This window comes from Hyla sarda, unplaced genomic scaffold (assembly GCF_029499605.1).
Source record: "Hyla sarda isolate aHylSar1 unplaced genomic scaffold, aHylSar1.hap1 scaffold_704, whole genome shotgun sequence".
In the NCBI taxonomy this organism is placed as follows: Eukaryota; Metazoa; Chordata; class Amphibia; order Anura; family Hylidae; genus Hyla; species Hyla sarda.
The window spans coordinates 90,593-107,976 of NW_026610723.1; the positions used below are offsets into that span (position 1 = coordinate 90,593).

Sequence of the window (17,384 nt, forward strand, 5' to 3'; positions counted from 1 at the left end):
GTCCAGGCCCAGGAGCCTTAGCACTGTGCTGTGATGTCACTCAATACCACTGACATCACTAGGTGTAAACAACATCTCTCCTTTGCTGTGTATGTGACTATGGAGCTGTTTGGTGATGTCGTCTATTACGGCCTTCATAGAAGCAACAGGAGATTGTTGCATCCATCTAGAACCCTCAGAACTACAGTGCTATGATGTCACTCACTTCCACAGGCCTTGCAGAGTGTAAACAACAACAACCCAGCTTTGTTGTGTATGTAACCATAGGGATTTGTGATGTCACCTAGAACCTTCACAGCAGCGACAGTTTTATGAGGAGCATCAGCACTGCTCTGCCTGAGCAGAACCATCACCGCCATAGGTTGTCAAATAACCCGGATTTAACCCACACAGGTAAGTCCAATGGGGTGCAGGCATGTCCTCTATGCTTACAGCTTCCCGTGGGTGTTGGTTTGATACCGTTTGGGGACAGCCAAGGAGGCATCTGCAGGCAACAAAGGTAGGTGTGTGCTTGTGTGTGTGTTTCCTATGCAGATCCTAAGCCCAGTGTCACATGCAAGTAGGAGGAGTAAGAAGGGTTCCTGGCAAATCCGGGTTATGGATTGCATTTAAAAAGGCCCCGTGGGAGTGCAATGGGCCCCTGTCTTGCTGCTTAGCAATAATGGTATGGGTTTAGGTTCTGCTGTGTGTACTGGTGGTTGACTGCCCCCCAGCCCAGAGTGTGCATGGAAAATTGTCTGGCAGCCTCCCTGACAGCAAGCAGTGATAGTGCCCATGAAGGGGACCTTGTTGGGCCCGCCCCTTTCACGGTTATCGCTTCTCGGCCTTTTGGCTAAGATCAAGTGTAGTATCTGTTCTTATCAGTTTAATATCTGATACGTCCCCTATCTGGGGACCATATATTAAATGGATTTTTGAGAACGGGGGCCGATTTCGAAGCTTGCTTCCGTCGCCCTATGCATTGACCCGATATGGCAGTATCTTCGGGTACAGTGCACCACCCCCTTACAGGGTTAAAAAGAAAGATTCCTACTTTCATTGCTACCTGCTTGCTGGCTAGCCAGCTAGCCAGCCCTGTGGGCCTTGCTGCTGCTGCTGCAGCCAAAAAACAAAAGGTGGTGCTGCTGCTGCTTCTGCTGCTTCTGCTTCTGCTTGTGTCTGGCCCCTGTTGGAGCGTCCAGGCACAGGACTTCTGCTGCTGCTGACTAAATGGCCTCCTTAATTGGATCATTTGAGTAGCCAGCACACCTGTGCAGGTAGGGCATGACATGATAGGCAGCTGCCTTGATAGCGGGTGGGTGCTGAATGTTCCTAATTGACAAAATAAGATTAATGCTTATGAAGAAATATAAAATCTCATCCCTTCCCCAATATCGCGCCACACCCCTACCCCTTAATTCCCTGGTTGAACTTGATGGACATATGTCTTTTTTCGACCGTACTAACTATGTAACTATGTAACATAACATGGGGGGGGGGGGGGGGGTCTCCTGGCTGTTCACACAGGTGTGTCATTGCTGTACATTGACCATGCATTGCTTCTGTGGTATTGCAAAGGCAAAGACAAATGCTTCCAGCCATCCATTGCACTAATGGATTGGTCATCAGCTGGCTGTCTATGTCCCGCATCAATATAGACCAAAGTACAGAGGGTTAGGCTATGCTATTGTGCACCTACCTGATGCATCAGAAGGTGCGAGGCCCTTGCTAAATTCTGTGCACAGACTTTGAGATCTATGCTTTAGACTGTATCTAAACCTGCTCCAACATGGACTGACATTCTGGCCTACTTTCAGCCGATGCGACTTGTCTGTCGCTGAACAGTCGCTTTTTATGTATTCAGCACCTATGTATAATGTTGTAAAAATGCTCTAGAAGCTAAAGTCGCAGAAATGTCACACATATTTGGCCTGCAACTTTCTGTGCGACAAATTCAGACAGGAAAAATCAGTATAAATCCTTAGAAAATTATCCCCCAGTGTCTCCATCTGCTGGCGGTATTGAATAAGCATTGCTGCACTGATGGGGTATGCATTAGACGAAAAAAAAGAAGAAAAAGAAGAATAATACGCCCAGAAAAGAGGCGAAAAGGAGAAAAACGTAAAAAAACGTGAAAAAAAAGTAAGAGGAAGAGAAGGGAAAAAAAGGTGGAAATGGGTTTAAAAGTGATTTCGGCGGAGAAATATATATATATATATATATATATATATATATATATATATATATATACGCGCACACACACACATAGATATAAACGTATTCTCCGTTGAGATATTGCAGCCGCTGCTGTGTCCAGGCCCAGGAGCCTTAGCACTGTGCTGTGATGTCACTCAATACCACTGACATCACTAGGTGTAAACAACATCTCTCCTTTGCTGTGTATGTGACTATGGAGCTGTTTGGTGATGTCGTCTATTACGGCCTTCATAGAAGCAACAGGAGATTGTTGCATCCATCTAGAACCCTCAGAACTACAGTGCTATGATGTCACTCACTTCCACAGGCCTTGCAGAGTGTAAACAACAACAACCCAGCTTTGTTGTGTATGTAACCATAGGGATTTGTGATGTCACCTAGAACCTTCACAGCAGCGACAGCTTTATGAGGAGCATCAGCACTGCTCTGCCTGAGCAGAACCATCACCGCCATAGGTTGTCAAATAACCCGGATTTAACCCACACAGGTAAGTCCAATGGGGTGCAGGCATGTCCTCTATGCTTACAGCTTCCCGTGGGTGTTGGTTTGATACCGTTTGGGGACAGCCAAGGAGGCATCTGCAGGCAACAAAGGTAGGTGTGTGCTTGTGTGTGTGTTTCCTATGCAGATCCTAAGCCCAGTGTCACATGCAAGTAGGAGGAGTAAGAAGGGTTCCTGGCAAATCCGGGTTATGGATTGCATTTAAAAAGGCCCCGTGGGAGTGCAATGGGCCCCTGTCTTGCTGCTTAGCAATAATGGTATGGGTTTAGGTTCTGCTGTGTGTACTGGTGGTTGACTGCCCCCCAGCCCAGAGTGTGCATGGAAAATTGTCTGGCAGCCTCCCTGACAGCAAGCAGTGATAGTGCCCATGAAGGGGACCTTGTTGGGCCCGCCCCTTTCACGGTTATCGCTTCTCGGCCTTTTGGCTAAGATCAAGTGTAGTATCTGTTCTTATCAGTTTAATATCTGATACGTCCCCTATCTGGGGACCATATATTAAATGGATTTTTGAGAACGGGGGCCGATTTCGAAGCTTGCTTCCGTCGCCCTATGCATTGACCCGATATGGCAGTATCTTCGGGTACAGTGCACCACCCCCTTACAGGGTTAAAAAGAAAGATTACTACTTTCATTGCTACCTGCTTGCTGGCTAGCCAGCTAGCCAGCCCTGTGGGCCTTGCTGCTGCTGCAGCCAAAAAACAAAAGGTGGTGCTGCTGCTGCTTCTGCTGCTTCTGCTTCTGCTTCTGCTTGTGTCTGGCCCCTGTTGGAGCGTCCAGGCACAGGACTTCTGCTGCTGCTGACTAAATGGCCTCCTTAATTGGATCATTTGAGTAGCCAGCACACCTGTGCAGGTAGGGCATGACATGATAGGCAGCTGCCTTGATAGCGGGTGGGTGCTGAATGTTCCTAATTGACAAAATAAGATTAATGCTTATGAAGAAATATAAAATCTCATCCCTTCCCCAATATCGCGCCACACCCCTACCCCTTAATTCCCTGGTTGAACTTGATGGACATATGTCTTTTTTCGACCGTACTAACTATGTAACTATGTAACATAACATGGGGGGGGGGGGGGTCTCCTGGCTGTTCACACAGGTGTGTCATTGCTGTACATTGACCATGCATTGCTTCTGTGGTATTGCAAAGGCAAAGACAAATGCTTCCAGCCATCCATTGCACTAATGGATTGGTCATCAGCTGGCTGTCTATGTCCCGCATCAATATAGACCAAAGTACAGAGGGTTAGGCTATGCTATTGTGCACCTACCTGATGCATCAGAAGGTGCGAGGCCCTTGCTAAATTCTGTGCACAGACTTTGAGATCTATGCTTTAGACTGTATCTAAACCTGCTCCAACATGGACTGACATTCTGGCCTACTTTCAGCCGATGCGACTTGTCTGTCGCTGAACAGTCGCTTTTTATGTATTCAGCACCTATGTATAATGTTGTAAAAATGCTCTAGAAGCTAAAGTCGCAGAAATGTCACACATATTTGGCCTGCAACTTTCTGTGCGACAAATTCAGACAGGAAAAATCAGTATAAATCCTTAGAAAATTATCCCCCAGTGTCTCCATCTGCTGGCGGTATTGAATAAGCATTGCTGCACTGATGGGGTATGCATTAGACGAAAAAAAAGAAGAAAAAGAAGAATAATACGCCCAGAAAAGAGGCGAAAAGGAGAAAAACGTAAAAAAACGTGAAAAAAAAGTAAGAGGAAGAGAAGGGAAAAATAGGTGGAAATGGGTTTAAAAGTGATTTCGGCGGAGAAATATATATATATATATATATATATATATATATATATATATATACGCGCACACACACACATAGATATAAACGTATTCTCCGTTGAGATATTGCAGCCGCTGCTGTGTCCAGGCCCAGGAGCCTTAGCACTGTGCTGTGATGTCACTCAATACCACTGACATCACTAGGTGTAAACAACATCTCTCCTTTGCTGTGTATGTGACTATGGAGCTGTTTGGTGATGTCGTCTATTACGGCCTTCATAGAAGCAACAGGAGATTGTTGCATCCATCTAGAACCCTCAGAACTACAGTGCTATGATGTCACTCACTTCCACAGGCCTTGCAGAGTGTAAACAACAACAACCCAGCTTTGTTGTGTATGTAACCATAGGGATTTGTGATGTCACCTAGAACCTTCACAGCAGCGACAGCTTTATGAGGAGCATCAGCACTGCTCTGCCTGAGCAGAACCATCACCGCCATAGGTTGTCAAATAACCCGGATTTAACCCACACAGGTAAGTCCAATGGGGTGCAGGCATGTCCTCTATGCTTACAGCTTCCCGTGGGTGTTGGTTTGATACCGTTTGGGGACAGCCAAGGAGGCATCTGCAGGCAACAAAGGTAGGTGTGTGCTTGTGTGTGTGTTTCCTATGCAGATCCTAAGCCCAGTGTCACATGCAAGTAGGAGGAGTAAGAAGGGTTCCTGGCAAATCCGGGTTATGGATTGCATTTAAAAAGGCCCCGTGGGAGTGCAATGGGCCCCTGTCTTGCTGCTTAGCAATAATGGTATGGGTTTAGGTTCTGCTGTGTGTACTGGTGGTTGACTGCCCCCCAGCCCAGAGTGTGCATGGAAAATTGTCTGGCAGCCTCCCTGACAGCAAGCAGTGATAGTGCCCATGAAGGGGACCTTGTTGGGCCCGCCCCTTTCACGGTTATCGCTTCTCGGCCTTTTGGCTAAGATCAAGTGTAGTATCTGTTCTTATCAGTTTAATATCTGATACGTCCCCTATCTGGGGACCATATATTAAATGGATTTTTGAGAACGGGGGCCGATTTCGAAGCTTGCTTCCGTCGCCCTATGCATTGACCCGATATGGCAGTATCTTCGGGTACAGTGCACCACCCCCTTACAGGGTTAAAAAGAAAGATTCCTACTTTCATTGCTACCTGCTTGCTGGCTAGCCAGCTAGCCAGCCCTGTGGGCCTTGCTGCTGCTGCAGCCAAAAAACAAAAGGTGGTGCTGCTGCTGCTTCTGCTGCTTCTGCTTCTGCTTGTGTCTGGCCCCTGTTGGAGCGTCCAGGCACAGGACTTCTGCTGCTGCTGACTAAATGGCCTCCTTAATTGGATCATTTGAGTAGCCAGCACACCTGTGCAGGTAGGGCATGACATGATAGGCAGCTGCCTTGATAGCGGGTGGGTGCTGAATGTTCCTAATTGACAAAATAAGATTAATGCTTATGAAGAAATATAAAATCTCATCCCTTCCCCAATATCGCGCCACACCCCTACCCCTTAATTCCCTGGTTGAACTTGATGGACATATGTCTTTTTTCGACCGTACTAACTATGTAACTATGTAACATAACATGGGGGGGGGGGGGGGGGTCTCCTGGCTGTTCACACAGGTGTGTCATTGCTGTACATTGACCATGCATTGCTTCTGTGGTATTGCAAAGGCAAAGACAAATGCTTCCAGCCATCCATTGCACTAATGGATTGGTCATCAGCTGGCTGTCTATGTCCCGCATCAATATAGACCAAAGTACAGAGGGTTAGGCTATGCTATTGTGCACCTACCTGATGCATCAGAAGGTGCGAGGCCCTTGCTAAATTCTGTGCACAGACTTTGAGATCTATGCTTTAGACTGTATCTAAACCTGCTCCAACATGGACTGACATTCTGGCCTACTTTCAGCCGATGCGACTTGTCTGTCGCTGAACAGTCGCTTTTTATGTATTCAGCACCTATGTATAATGTTGTAAAAATGCTCTAGAAGCTAAAGTCGCAGAAATGTCACACATATTTGGCCTGCAACTTTCTGTGCGACAAATTCAGACAGGAAAAATCAGTATAAATCCTTAGAAAATTATCCCCCAGTGTCTCCATCTGCTGGCGGTATTGAATAAGCATTGCTGCACTGATGGGGTATGCATTAGACGAAAAAAAAGAAGAAAAAGAAGAATAATACGCCCAGAAAAGAGGCGAAAAGGAGAAAAACGTAAAAAAACTTGAAAAAAAAGTAAGAGGAAGAGAAGGGAAAAAAAGGTGGAAATGGGTTTAAAAGTGATTTCGGCGGAGAAATATATATATATATATATATATATATATATATATATATATATACGCGCACACACACACATAGATATAAACGTATTCTCCGTTGAGATATTGCAGCCGCTGCTGTGTCCAGGCCCAGGAGCCTTAGCACTGTGCTGTGATGTCACTCAATACCACTGACATCACTAGGTGTAAACAACATCTCTCCTTTGCTGTGTATGTGACTATGGAGCTGTTTGGTGATGTCGTCTATTACGGCCTTCATAGAAGCAACAGGAGATTGTTGCATCCATCTAGAACCCTCAGAACTACAGTGCTATGATGTCACTCACTTCCACAGGCCTTGCAGAGTGTAAACAACAACAACCCAGCTTTGTTGTGTATGTAACCATAGGGATTTGTGATGTCACCTAGAACCTTCACAGCAGCGACAGCTTTATGAGGAGCATCAGCACTGCTCTGCCTGAGCAGAACCATCACCGCCATAGGTTGTCAAATAACCCGGATTTAACCCACACAGGTAAGTCCAATGGGGTGCAGGCATGTCCTCTATGCTTACAGCTTCCCGTGGGTGTTGGTTTGATACCGTTTGGGGACAGCCAAGGAGGCATCTGCAGGCAACAAAGGTAGGTGTGTGCTTGTGTGTGTGTTTCCTATGCAGATCCTAAGCCCAGTGTCACATGCAAGTAGGAGGAGTAAGAAGGGTTCCTGGCAAATCCGGGTTATGGATTGCATTTAAAAAGGCCCCGTGGGAGTGCAATGGGCCCCTGTCTTGCTGCTTAGCAATAATGGTATGGGTTTAGGTTCTGCTGTGTGTACTGGTGGTTGACTGCCCCCCAGCCCAGAGTGTGCATGGAAAATTGTCTGGCAGCCTCCCTGACAGCAAGCAGTGATAGTGCCCATGAAGGGGACCTTGTTGGGCCCGCCCCTTTCACGGTTATCGCTTCTCGGCCTTTTGGCTAAGATCAAGTGTAGTATCTGTTCTTATCAGTTTAATATCTGATACGTCCCCTATCTGGGGACCATATATTAAATGGATTTTTGAGAACGGGGGCCGATTTCGAAGCTTGCTTCCGTCGCCCTATGCATTGACCCGATATGGCAGTATCTTCGGGTACAGTGCACCACCCCCTTACAGGGTTAAAAAGAAAGATTCCTACTTTCATTGCTACCTGCTTGCTGGCTAGCCAGCTAGCCAGCCCTGTGGGCCTTGCTGCTGCTGCAGCCAAAAAACAAAAGGTGGTGCTGCTGCTGCTTCTGCTGCTTCTGCTGCTTCTGCTTCTGCTTCTGCTTGTGTCTGGCCCCTGTTGGAGCGTCCAGGCACAGGACTTCTGCTGCTGCTGACTAAATGGCCTCCTTAATTGGATCATTTGAGTAGCCAGCACACCTGTGCAGGTAGGGCATGACATGATAGGCAGCTGCCTTGATAGCGGGTGAGTGCTGAATGTTCCTAATTGACAAAATAAGATTAATGCTTATGAAGAAATATAAAATCTCATCCCTTCCCCAATATCGCGCCACACCCCCTACCCCTTAATTCCCTGGTTGAACTTGATGGACATATGTCTTTTTTCGACCGTACTAACTATGTAACTATGTAACATAACATGGGGGGGGGGGGGGGGGGTCTCCTGGCTGTTCACACAGGTGTGTCATTGCTGTACATTGACCATGCATTGCTTCTGTGGTATTGCAAAGGCAAAGACAAATGCTTCCAGCCATCCATTGCACTAATGGATTGGTCATCAGCTGGCTGTCTATGTCCCGCATCAATATAGACCAAAGTACAGAGGGTTAGGCTATGCTATTGTGCACCTACCTGATGCATCAGAAGGTGCGAGGCCCTTGCTAAATTCTGTGCACAGACTTTGAGATCTATGCTTTAGACTGTATCTAAACCTGCTCCAACATGGACTGACATTCTGGCCTACTTTCAGCCGATGCGACTTGTCTGTCGCTGAACAGTCGCTTTTTATGTATTCAGCACCTATGTATAATGTTGTAAAAATGCTCTAGAAGCTAAAGTCGCAGAAATGTCACACATATTTGGCCTGCAACTTTCTGTGCGACAAATTCAGACAGGAAAAATCAGTATAAATCCTTAGAAAATTATCCCCCAGTGTCTCCATCTGCTGGCGGTATTGAATAAGCATTGCTGCACTGATGGGGTATGCATTAGACGAAAAAAAAAAAGAAAAAGAAGAATAATACGCCCAGAAAAGAGGCGAAAAGGAGAAAAACGTAAAAAAACGTGAAAAAAAAGTAAGAGGAAGAGAAGGGAAAAAAAGGTGGAAATGGGTTTAAAAGTGATTTCGGCGGAGAAATATATATATATATATATATATATATATATATATATATATATATATACGCGCACACACACACATAGATATAAACGTATTCTCCGTTGAGATATTGCAGCCGCTGCTGTGTCCAGGCCCAGGAGCCTTAGCACTGTGCTGTGATGTCACTCAATACCACTGACATCACTAGGTGTAAACAACATCTCTCCTTTGCTGTGTATGTGACTATGGAGCTGTTTGGTGATGTCGTCTATTACGGCCTTCATAGAAGCAACAGGAGATTGTTGCATCCATCTAGAACCCTCAGAACTACAGTGCTATGATGTCACTCACTTCCACAGGCCTTGCAGAGTGTAAACAACAACAACCCAGCTTTGTTGTGTATGTAACCATAGGGATTTGTGATGTCACCTAGAACCTTCACAGCAGCGACAGCTTTATGAGGAGCATCAGCACTGCTCTGCCTGAGCAGAACCATCACCGCCATAGGTTGTCAAATAACCCGGATTTAACCCACACAGGTAAGTCCAATGGGGTGCAGGCATGTCCTCTATGCTTACAGCTTCCCGTGGGTGTTGGTTTGATACCGTTTGGGGACAGCCAAGGAGGCATCTGCAGGAAACAAAGGTAGGTGTGTGCTTGTGTGTGTGTTTCCTATGCAGATCCTAAGCCCAGTGTCACATGCAAGTAGGAGGAGTAAGAAGGGTTCCTGGCAAATCCGGGTTATGGATTGCATTTAAAAAGGCCCCGTGGGAGTGCAATGGGCCCCTGTCTTGCTGCTTAGCAATAATGGTATGGGTTTAGGTTCTGCTGTGTGTACTGGTGGTTGACTGCCCCCCAGCCCAGAGTGTGCATGGAAAATTGTCTGGCAGCCTCCCTGACAGCAAGCAGTGATAGTGCCCATGAAGGGGACCTTGTTGGGCCCGCCCCTTTCACGGTTATCGCTTCTCGGCCTTTTGGCTAAGATCAAGTGTAGTATCTGTTCTTATCAGTTTAATATCTGATACGTCCCCTATCTGGGGACCATATATTAAATGGATTTTTGAGAACGGGGGCCGATTTCGAAGCTTGCTTCCGTCGCCCTATGCATTGACCCGATATGGCAGTATCTTCGGGTACAGTGCACCACCCCCTTACAGGGTTAAAAAGAAAGATTCCTACTTTCATTGCTACCTGCTTGCTGGCTAGCCAGCTAGCCAGCCCTGTGGGCCTTGCTGCTGCTGCAGCCAAAAAACAAAAGGTGGTGCTGCTGCTGCTTCTGCTGCTTCTGCTTCTGCTTGTGTCTGGCCCCTGTTGGAGCGTCCAGGCACAGGACTTCTGCTGCTGCTGACTAAATGGCCTCCTTAATTGGATCATTTGAGTAGCCAGCACACCTGTGCAGGTAGGGCATGACATGATAGGCAGCTGCCTTGATAGCGGGTGGGTGCTGAATGTTCCTAATTGACAAAATAAGATTAATGCTTATGAAGAAATATAAAATCTCATCCCTTCCCCAATATCGCGCCACACCCCTACCCCTTAATTCCCTGGTTGAACTTGATGGACATATGTCTTTTTTTCGACCGTACTAACTATATAACTATGTAACATAACATGGGGGGGGGGGGTCTCCTGGCTGTTCACACAGGTGTGTCATTGCTGTACATTGACCATGCATTGCTTCTGTGGTATTGCAAAGGCAAAGACAAATGCTTCCAGCCATCCATTGCACTAATGGATTGGTCATCAGCTGGCTGTCTATGTCCCGCATCAATATAGACCAAAGTACAGAGGGTTAGGCTATGCTATTGTGCACCTACCTGATGCATCAGAAGGTGCGAGGCCCTTGCTAAATTCTGTGCACAGACTTTGAGATCTATGCTTTAGACTGTATCTAAACCTGCTCCAACATGGACTGACATTCTGGCCTACTTTCAGCCGATGCGACTTGTCTGTCGCTGAACAGTCGCTTTTTATGTATTCAGCACCTATGTATAATGTTGTAAAAATGCTCTAGAAGCTAAAGTCGCAGAAATGTCACACATATTTGGCCTGCAACTTTCTGTGCGACAAATTCAGACAGGAAAAATCAGTATAAATCCTTAGAAAATTATCCCCCAGTGTCTCCATCTGCTGGCGGTATTGAATAAGCATTGCTGCACTGATGGGGTATGCATTAGACGAAAAAAAAGAAGAAAAAGAAGAATAATACGCCCAGAAAAGAGGCGAAAAGGAGAAAAACGTAAAAAAACGTGAAAAAAAGTAAGAGGAAGAGAAGGGAAAAAAAGGTGGAAATGGGTTTAAAAGTGATTTCGGCGGAGAAATATATATATATATATATATATATATATATATATATATATATATATATACGCGCACACACACACATAGATATAAACGTATTCTCCGTTGAGATATTGCAGCCGCTGCTGTGTCCAGGCCCAGGAGCCTTAGCACTGTGCTGTGATGTCACTCAATACCACTGACATCACTAGGTGTAAACAACATCTCTCCTTTGCTGTGTATGTGACTATGGAGCTGTTTGGTGATGTCGTCTATTACGGCCTTCATAGAAGCAACAGGAGATTGTTGCATCCATCTAGAACCCTCAGAACTACAGTGCTATGATGTCACTCACTTCCACAGGCCTTGCAGAGTGTAAACAACAACAACCCAGCTTTGTTGTGTATGTAACCATAGGGATTTGTGATGTCACCTAGAACCTTCACAGCAGCGACAGCTTTATGAGGAGCATCAGCACTGCTCTGCCTGAGCAGAACCATCACCGCCATAGGTTGTCAAATAACCCGGATTTAACCCACACAGGTAAGTCCAATGGGGTGCAGGCATGTCCTCTATGCTTACAGCTTCCCGTGGGTGTTGGTTTGATACCGTTTGGGGACAGCCAAGGAGGCATCTGCAGGCAACAAAGGTAGGTGTGTGCTTGTGTGTGTGTTTCCTATGCAGATCCTAAGCCCAGTGTCACATGCAAGTAGGAGGAGTAAGAAGGGTTCCTGGCAAATCCGGGTTATGGATTGCATTTAAAAAGGCCCCGTGGGAGTGCAATGGGCCCCTGTCTTGCTGCTTAGCAATAATGGTATGGGTTTAGGTTCTGCTGTGTGTACTGGTGGTTGACTGCCCCCCAGCCCAGAGTGTGCATGGAAAATTGTCTGGCAGCCTCCCTGACAGCAAGCAGTGATAGTGCCCATGAAGGGGACCTTGTTGGGCCCGCCCCTTTCACGGTTATCGCTTCTCGGCCTTTTGGCTAAGATCAAGTGTAGTATCTGTTCTTATCAGTTTAATATCTGATACGTCCCCTATCTGGGGACCATATATTAAATGGATTTTTGAGAACGGGGGCCGATTTCGAAGCTTGCTTCCGTCGCCCTATGCATTGACCCGATATGGCAGTATCTTCGGGTACAGTGCACCACCCCCTTACAGGGTTAAAAAGAAAGATTCCTACTTTCATTGCTACCTGCTTGCTGGCTAGCCAGCTAGCCAGCCCTGTGGGCCTTGCTGCTGCTGCAGCCAAAAAACAAAAGGTGGTGCTGCTGCTGCTTCTGCTGCTTCTGCTTCTGCTTGTGTCTGGCCCCTGTTGGAGCGTCCAGGCACAGGACTTCTGCTGCTGCTGACTAAATGGCCTCCTTAATTGGATCATTTGAGTAGCCAGCACACCTGTGCAGGTAGGGCATGACATGATAGGCAGCTGCCTTGATAACGGGTGGGTGCTGAATGTTCCTAATTGACAAAATAAGATTAATGCTTATGAAGAAATATAAAATCTCATCCCTTCCCCAATATCGCGCCACACCCCTACCCCTTAATTCCCTGGTTGAACTTGATGGACATATGTCTTTTTTCGACCGTACTAACTATGTAACTATGTAACATAACATGGGGGGGGGGGTCTCCTGGCTGTTCACACAGGTGTGTCATTGCTGTACATTGACCATGCATTGCTTCTGTGGTATTGCAAAGGCAAAGACAAATGCTTCCAGCCATCCATTGCACTAATGGATTGGTCATCAGCTGGCTGTCTATGTCCCGCATCAATATAGACCAAAGTACAGAGGGTTAGGCTATGCTATTGTGCACCTACCTGATGCATCAGAAGGTGCGAGGCCCTTGCTAAATTCTGTGCACAGACTTTGAGATCTATGCTTTAGACTGTATCTAAACCTGCTCCAACATGGACTGACATTCTGGCCTACTTTCAGCCGATGCGACTTGTCTGTCGCTGAACAGTCGCTTTTTATGTATTCAGCACCTATGTATAATGTTGTAAAAATGCTCTAGAAGCTAAAGTCGCAGAAATGTCACACATATTTGGCCTGCAACTTTCTGTGCGACAAATTCAGACAGGAAAAATCAGTATAAATCCTTAGAAAATTATCCCCCAGTGTCTCCATCTGCTGGCGGTATTGAATAAGCATTGCTGCACTGATGGGGTATGCATTAGACGAAAAAAAAGAAGAAAAAGAAGAATAATACGCCCAGAAAAGAGGCGAAAAGGAGAAAAACGTAAAAAAACGTGAAAAAAAAGTAAGAGGAAGAGAAGGGAAAAAAAGGTGGAAATGGGTTTAAAAGTGATTTCGGCGGAGAAATATATATATATATATATATATATATATATATACGCGCACACACACACATAGATATAAACGTATTCTCCGTTGAGATATTGCAGCCGCTGCTGTGTCCAGGCCCAGGAGCCTTAGCACTGTGCTGTGATGTCACTCAATACCACTGACATCACTAGGTGTAAACAACATCTCTCCTTTGCTGTGTATGTGACTATGGAGCTGTTTGGTGATGTCGTCTATTACGGCCTTCATAGAAGCAACAGGAGATTGTTGCATCCATCTAGAACCCTCAGAACTACAGTGCTATGATGTCACTGACTTCCACAGGCCTTGCAGAGTGTAAACAACAACAACCCAGCTTTGTTGTGTATGTAACCATAGGGATTTGTGATGTCACCTAGAACCTTCACAGCAGCGACAGCTTTATGAGGAGCATCAGCACTGCTCTGCCTGAGCAGAACCATCACCGCCATAGGTTGTCAAATAACCCGGATTTAACCCACACAGGTAAGTCCAATGGGGTGCAGGCATGTCCTCTATGCTTACAACTTCCCGTGGGTGTTGGTTTGATACCGTTTGGGGACAGCCAAGGAGGCATCTGCAGGCAACAAAGGTAGGTGTGTGCTTGTGTGTGTGTTTCCTATGCAGATCCTAAGCCCAGTGTCACATGCAAGTAGGAGGAGTAAGAAGGGTTCCTGGCAAATCCGGGTTATGGATTGCATTTAAAAAGGCCCCGTGGGAGTGCAATGGGCCCCTGTCTTGCTGCTTAGCAATAATGGTATGGGTTTAGGTTCTGCTGTGTGTACTGGTGGTTGACTGCCCCCCAGCCCAGAGTGTGCATGGAAAATTGTCTGGCAGCCTCCCTGACAGCAAGCAGTGATAGTGCCCATGAAGGGGACCTTGTTGGGCCCGCCCCTTTCACGGTTATCGCTTCTCGGCCTTTTGGCTAAGATCAAGTGTAGTATCTGTTCTTATCAGTTTAATATCTGATACGTCCCCTATCTGGGGACCATATATTAAATGGATTTTTGAGAACGGGGGCCGATTTCGAAGCTTGCTTCCGTCGCCCTATGCATTGACCCGATATGGCAGTATCTTCGGGTACAGTGCACCACCCCCTTACAGGGTTAAAAAGAAAGATTCCTACTTTCATTGCTACCTGCTTGCTGGCTAGCCAGCTAGCCAGCCCTGTGGGCCTTGCTGCTGCTGCAGCCAAAAAACAAAAGGTGGTGCTGCTGCTGCTTCTGCTGCTTCTGCTTCTGCTTGTGTCTGGCCCCTGTTGGAGCGTCCAGTCACAGGACTTCTGCTGCTGCTGACTAAATGGCCTCCTTAATTGGATCATTTGAGTAGCCAGCACACCTGTGCAGGTAGGGCATGACATGATAGGCAGCTGCCTTGATAGCGGGTGGGTGCTGAATGTTCCTAATTGACAAAATAAGATTAATGCTTATGAAGAAATATAAAATCTCATCCCTTCCCCAATATCGCGCCACACCCCTACCCCTTAATTCCCTGGTTGAACTTGATGGACATATGTCTTTTTTCGACCGTACTAACTATGTAACTATGTAACATAACATGGGGGGGGGTCTCCTGGCTGTTCACACAGGTGTGTCATTGCTGTACATTGACCATGCATTGCTTCTGTGGTATTGCAAAGGCAAAGACAAATGCTTCCAGCCATCCATTGCACTAATGGATTGGTCATCAGCTGGCTGTCTATGTCCCGCATCAATATAGACCAAAGTACAGAGGGTTAGGCTATGCTATTGTGCACCTACCTGATGCATCAGAAGGTGCGAGGCCCTTGCTAAATTCTGTGCACAGACTTTGAGATCTATGCTTTAGACTGTATCTAAACCTGCTCCAACATGGACTGACATTCTGGCCTACTTTCAGCCGATGCGACTTGTCTGTCGCTGAACAGTCGCTTTTTATGTATTCAGCACCTATGTATAATGTTGTAAAAATGCTCTAGAAGCTAAAGTCGCAGAAATGTCACACATATTTGGCCTGCAACTTTCTGTGCGACAAATTCAGACAGGAAAAATCAGTATAAATCCTTAGAAAATTATCCCCCAGTGTCTCCATCTGCTGGCGGTATTGAATAAGCATTGCTGCACTGATGGGGTATGCATTAGACGAAAAAAAAGAAGAAAAAGAAGAATAATACGCCCAGAAAAGAGGCGAAAAGGAGAAAAACGTAAAAAAACGTGAAAAAAAGTAAGAGGAAGAGAAGGGAAAAAAAGGTGGAAATGGGTTTAAAAGTGATTTCGGCGGAGAAATATATATATATATATATATATATATATATATATATATATATATATACGCGCACACACACACATAGATATAAACGTATTCTCCGTTGAGATATTGCAGCCGCTGCTGTGTCCAGGCCCAGGAGCCTTAGCACTGTGCTGTGATGTCACTCAATACCACTGACATCACTAGGTGTAAACAACATCTCTCCTTTGCTGTGTATGTGACTATGGAGCTGTTTGGTGATGTCGTCTATTACGGCCTTCATAGAAGCAACAGGAGATTGTTGCATCCATCTAGAACCCTCAGAACTACAGTGCTATGATGTCACTCACTTCCACAGGCCTTGCAGAGTGTAAACAACAACAACCCAGCTTTGTTGTGTATGTAACCATAGGGATTTGTGATGTCACCTAGAACCTTCACAGCAGCGACAGCTTTATGAGGAGCATCAGCACTGCTCTGCCTGAGCAGAACCATCACCGCCATAGGTTGTCAAATAACCCGGATTTAACCCACACAGGTAAGTCCAATGGGGTGCAGGCATGTCCTCTATGCTTACAGCTTCCCGTGGGTGTTGGTTTGATACCGTTTGGGGACAGCCAAGGAGGCATCTGCAGGCAACAAAGGTAGGTGTGTGCTTGTGTGTGTGTTTCCTATGCAGATCCTAAGCCCAGTGTCACATGCAAGTAGGAGGAGTAAGAAGGGTTCCTGGCAAATCCGGGTTATGGATTGCATTTAAAAAGGCCCCGTGGGAGTGCAATGGGCCCCTGTCTTGCTGCTTAGCAATAATGGTATGGGTTTAGGTTCTGCTGTGTGTACTGGTGGTTGACTGCCCCCCAGCCCAGAGTGTGCATGGAAAATTGTCTGGCAGCCTCCCTGACAGCAAGCAGTGATAGTGCCCATGAAGGGGACCTTGTTGGGCCCGCCCCTTTCACGGTTATCGCTTCTCGGCCTTTTGGCTAAGATCAAGTGTAGTATCTGTTCTTATCAGTTTAATATCTGATACGTCCCCTATCTGGGGACCATATATTAAATGGATTTTTGAGAACGGGGGCCGATTTCGAAGCTTGCTTCCGTCGCCCTATGCATTGACCCGATATGGCAGTATCTTCGGGTACAGTGCACCACCCCCTTACAGGGTTAAAAAGAAAGATTCCTACTTTCATTGCTACCTGCTTGCTGGCTAGCCAGCTAGCCAGCCCTGTGGGCCTTGCTGCTGCTGCAGCCAAAAAACAAAAGGTGGTGCTGCTGCTGCTTCTGCTGCTTCTGCTTCTGCTTGTGTCTGGCCCCTGTTGGAGCGTCCAGGCACAGGACTTCTGCTGCTGCTGACTAAATGGCCTCCTTAATTGGATCATTTGAGTAGCCAGCACACCTGTGCAGGTAGGGCATGACATGATAGGCAGCTGCCTTGATAACGGGTGGGTGCTGAATGTTCCTAATTGACAAAATAAGATTAATGCTTATGAAGAAATATAAAATCTCATCCCTTCCCCAATATCGCGCCACACCCCTACCCCTT

General features: G+C 46.4%; 8 non-coding genes across 8 annotated transcripts; all 8 read left to right on the forward strand.

The window, feature by feature from the left end:
• The first annotated feature begins 812 nt into the window (after positions 1 to 812).
• LOC130344091 (U2 spliceosomal RNA) lies at positions 813 to 1,003 on the forward strand. Its single transcript, XR_008883190.1, has one exon. It is a non-coding gene; the product is annotated as a U2 spliceosomal RNA (small nuclear RNA).
• A 2,099-nt stretch (positions 1,004 to 3,102) lies between these two features.
• LOC130344094 (U2 spliceosomal RNA) lies at positions 3,103 to 3,293 on the forward strand. The gene has a single exon (XR_008883192.1). It is a non-coding gene; the product is annotated as a U2 spliceosomal RNA (small nuclear RNA).
• A 2,095-nt stretch (positions 3,294 to 5,388) lies between these two features.
• On the forward strand, positions 5,389 to 5,579 carry LOC130344095 (U2 spliceosomal RNA). Its single transcript, XR_008883193.1, has one exon. It is a non-coding gene; the product is annotated as a U2 spliceosomal RNA (small nuclear RNA).
• Positions 5,580 to 7,671: 2,092 nt separating this feature from the next.
• On the forward strand, positions 7,672 to 7,862 carry LOC130344096 (U2 spliceosomal RNA). Its single transcript, XR_008883194.1, has one exon. It is a non-coding gene; the product is annotated as a U2 spliceosomal RNA (small nuclear RNA).
• Positions 7,863 to 9,975: 2,113 nt separating this feature from the next.
• Positions 9,976 to 10,166, forward strand: LOC130344097 (U2 spliceosomal RNA). The gene has a single exon (XR_008883195.1). It is a non-coding gene; the product is annotated as a U2 spliceosomal RNA (small nuclear RNA).
• A 2,093-nt stretch (positions 10,167 to 12,259) lies between these two features.
• LOC130344098 (U2 spliceosomal RNA) lies at positions 12,260 to 12,450 on the forward strand. The gene has a single exon (XR_008883196.1). It is a non-coding gene; the product is annotated as a U2 spliceosomal RNA (small nuclear RNA).
• Positions 12,451 to 14,526: 2,076 nt separating this feature from the next.
• LOC130344099 (U2 spliceosomal RNA) lies at positions 14,527 to 14,717 on the forward strand. Its single transcript, XR_008883197.1, has one exon. It is a non-coding gene; the product is annotated as a U2 spliceosomal RNA (small nuclear RNA).
• A 2,087-nt stretch (positions 14,718 to 16,804) lies between these two features.
• LOC130344100 (U2 spliceosomal RNA) lies at positions 16,805 to 16,995 on the forward strand. The gene has a single exon (XR_008883198.1). It is a non-coding gene; the product is annotated as a U2 spliceosomal RNA (small nuclear RNA).
• The last annotated feature ends 389 nt before the right edge of the window (positions 16,996 to 17,384 follow it).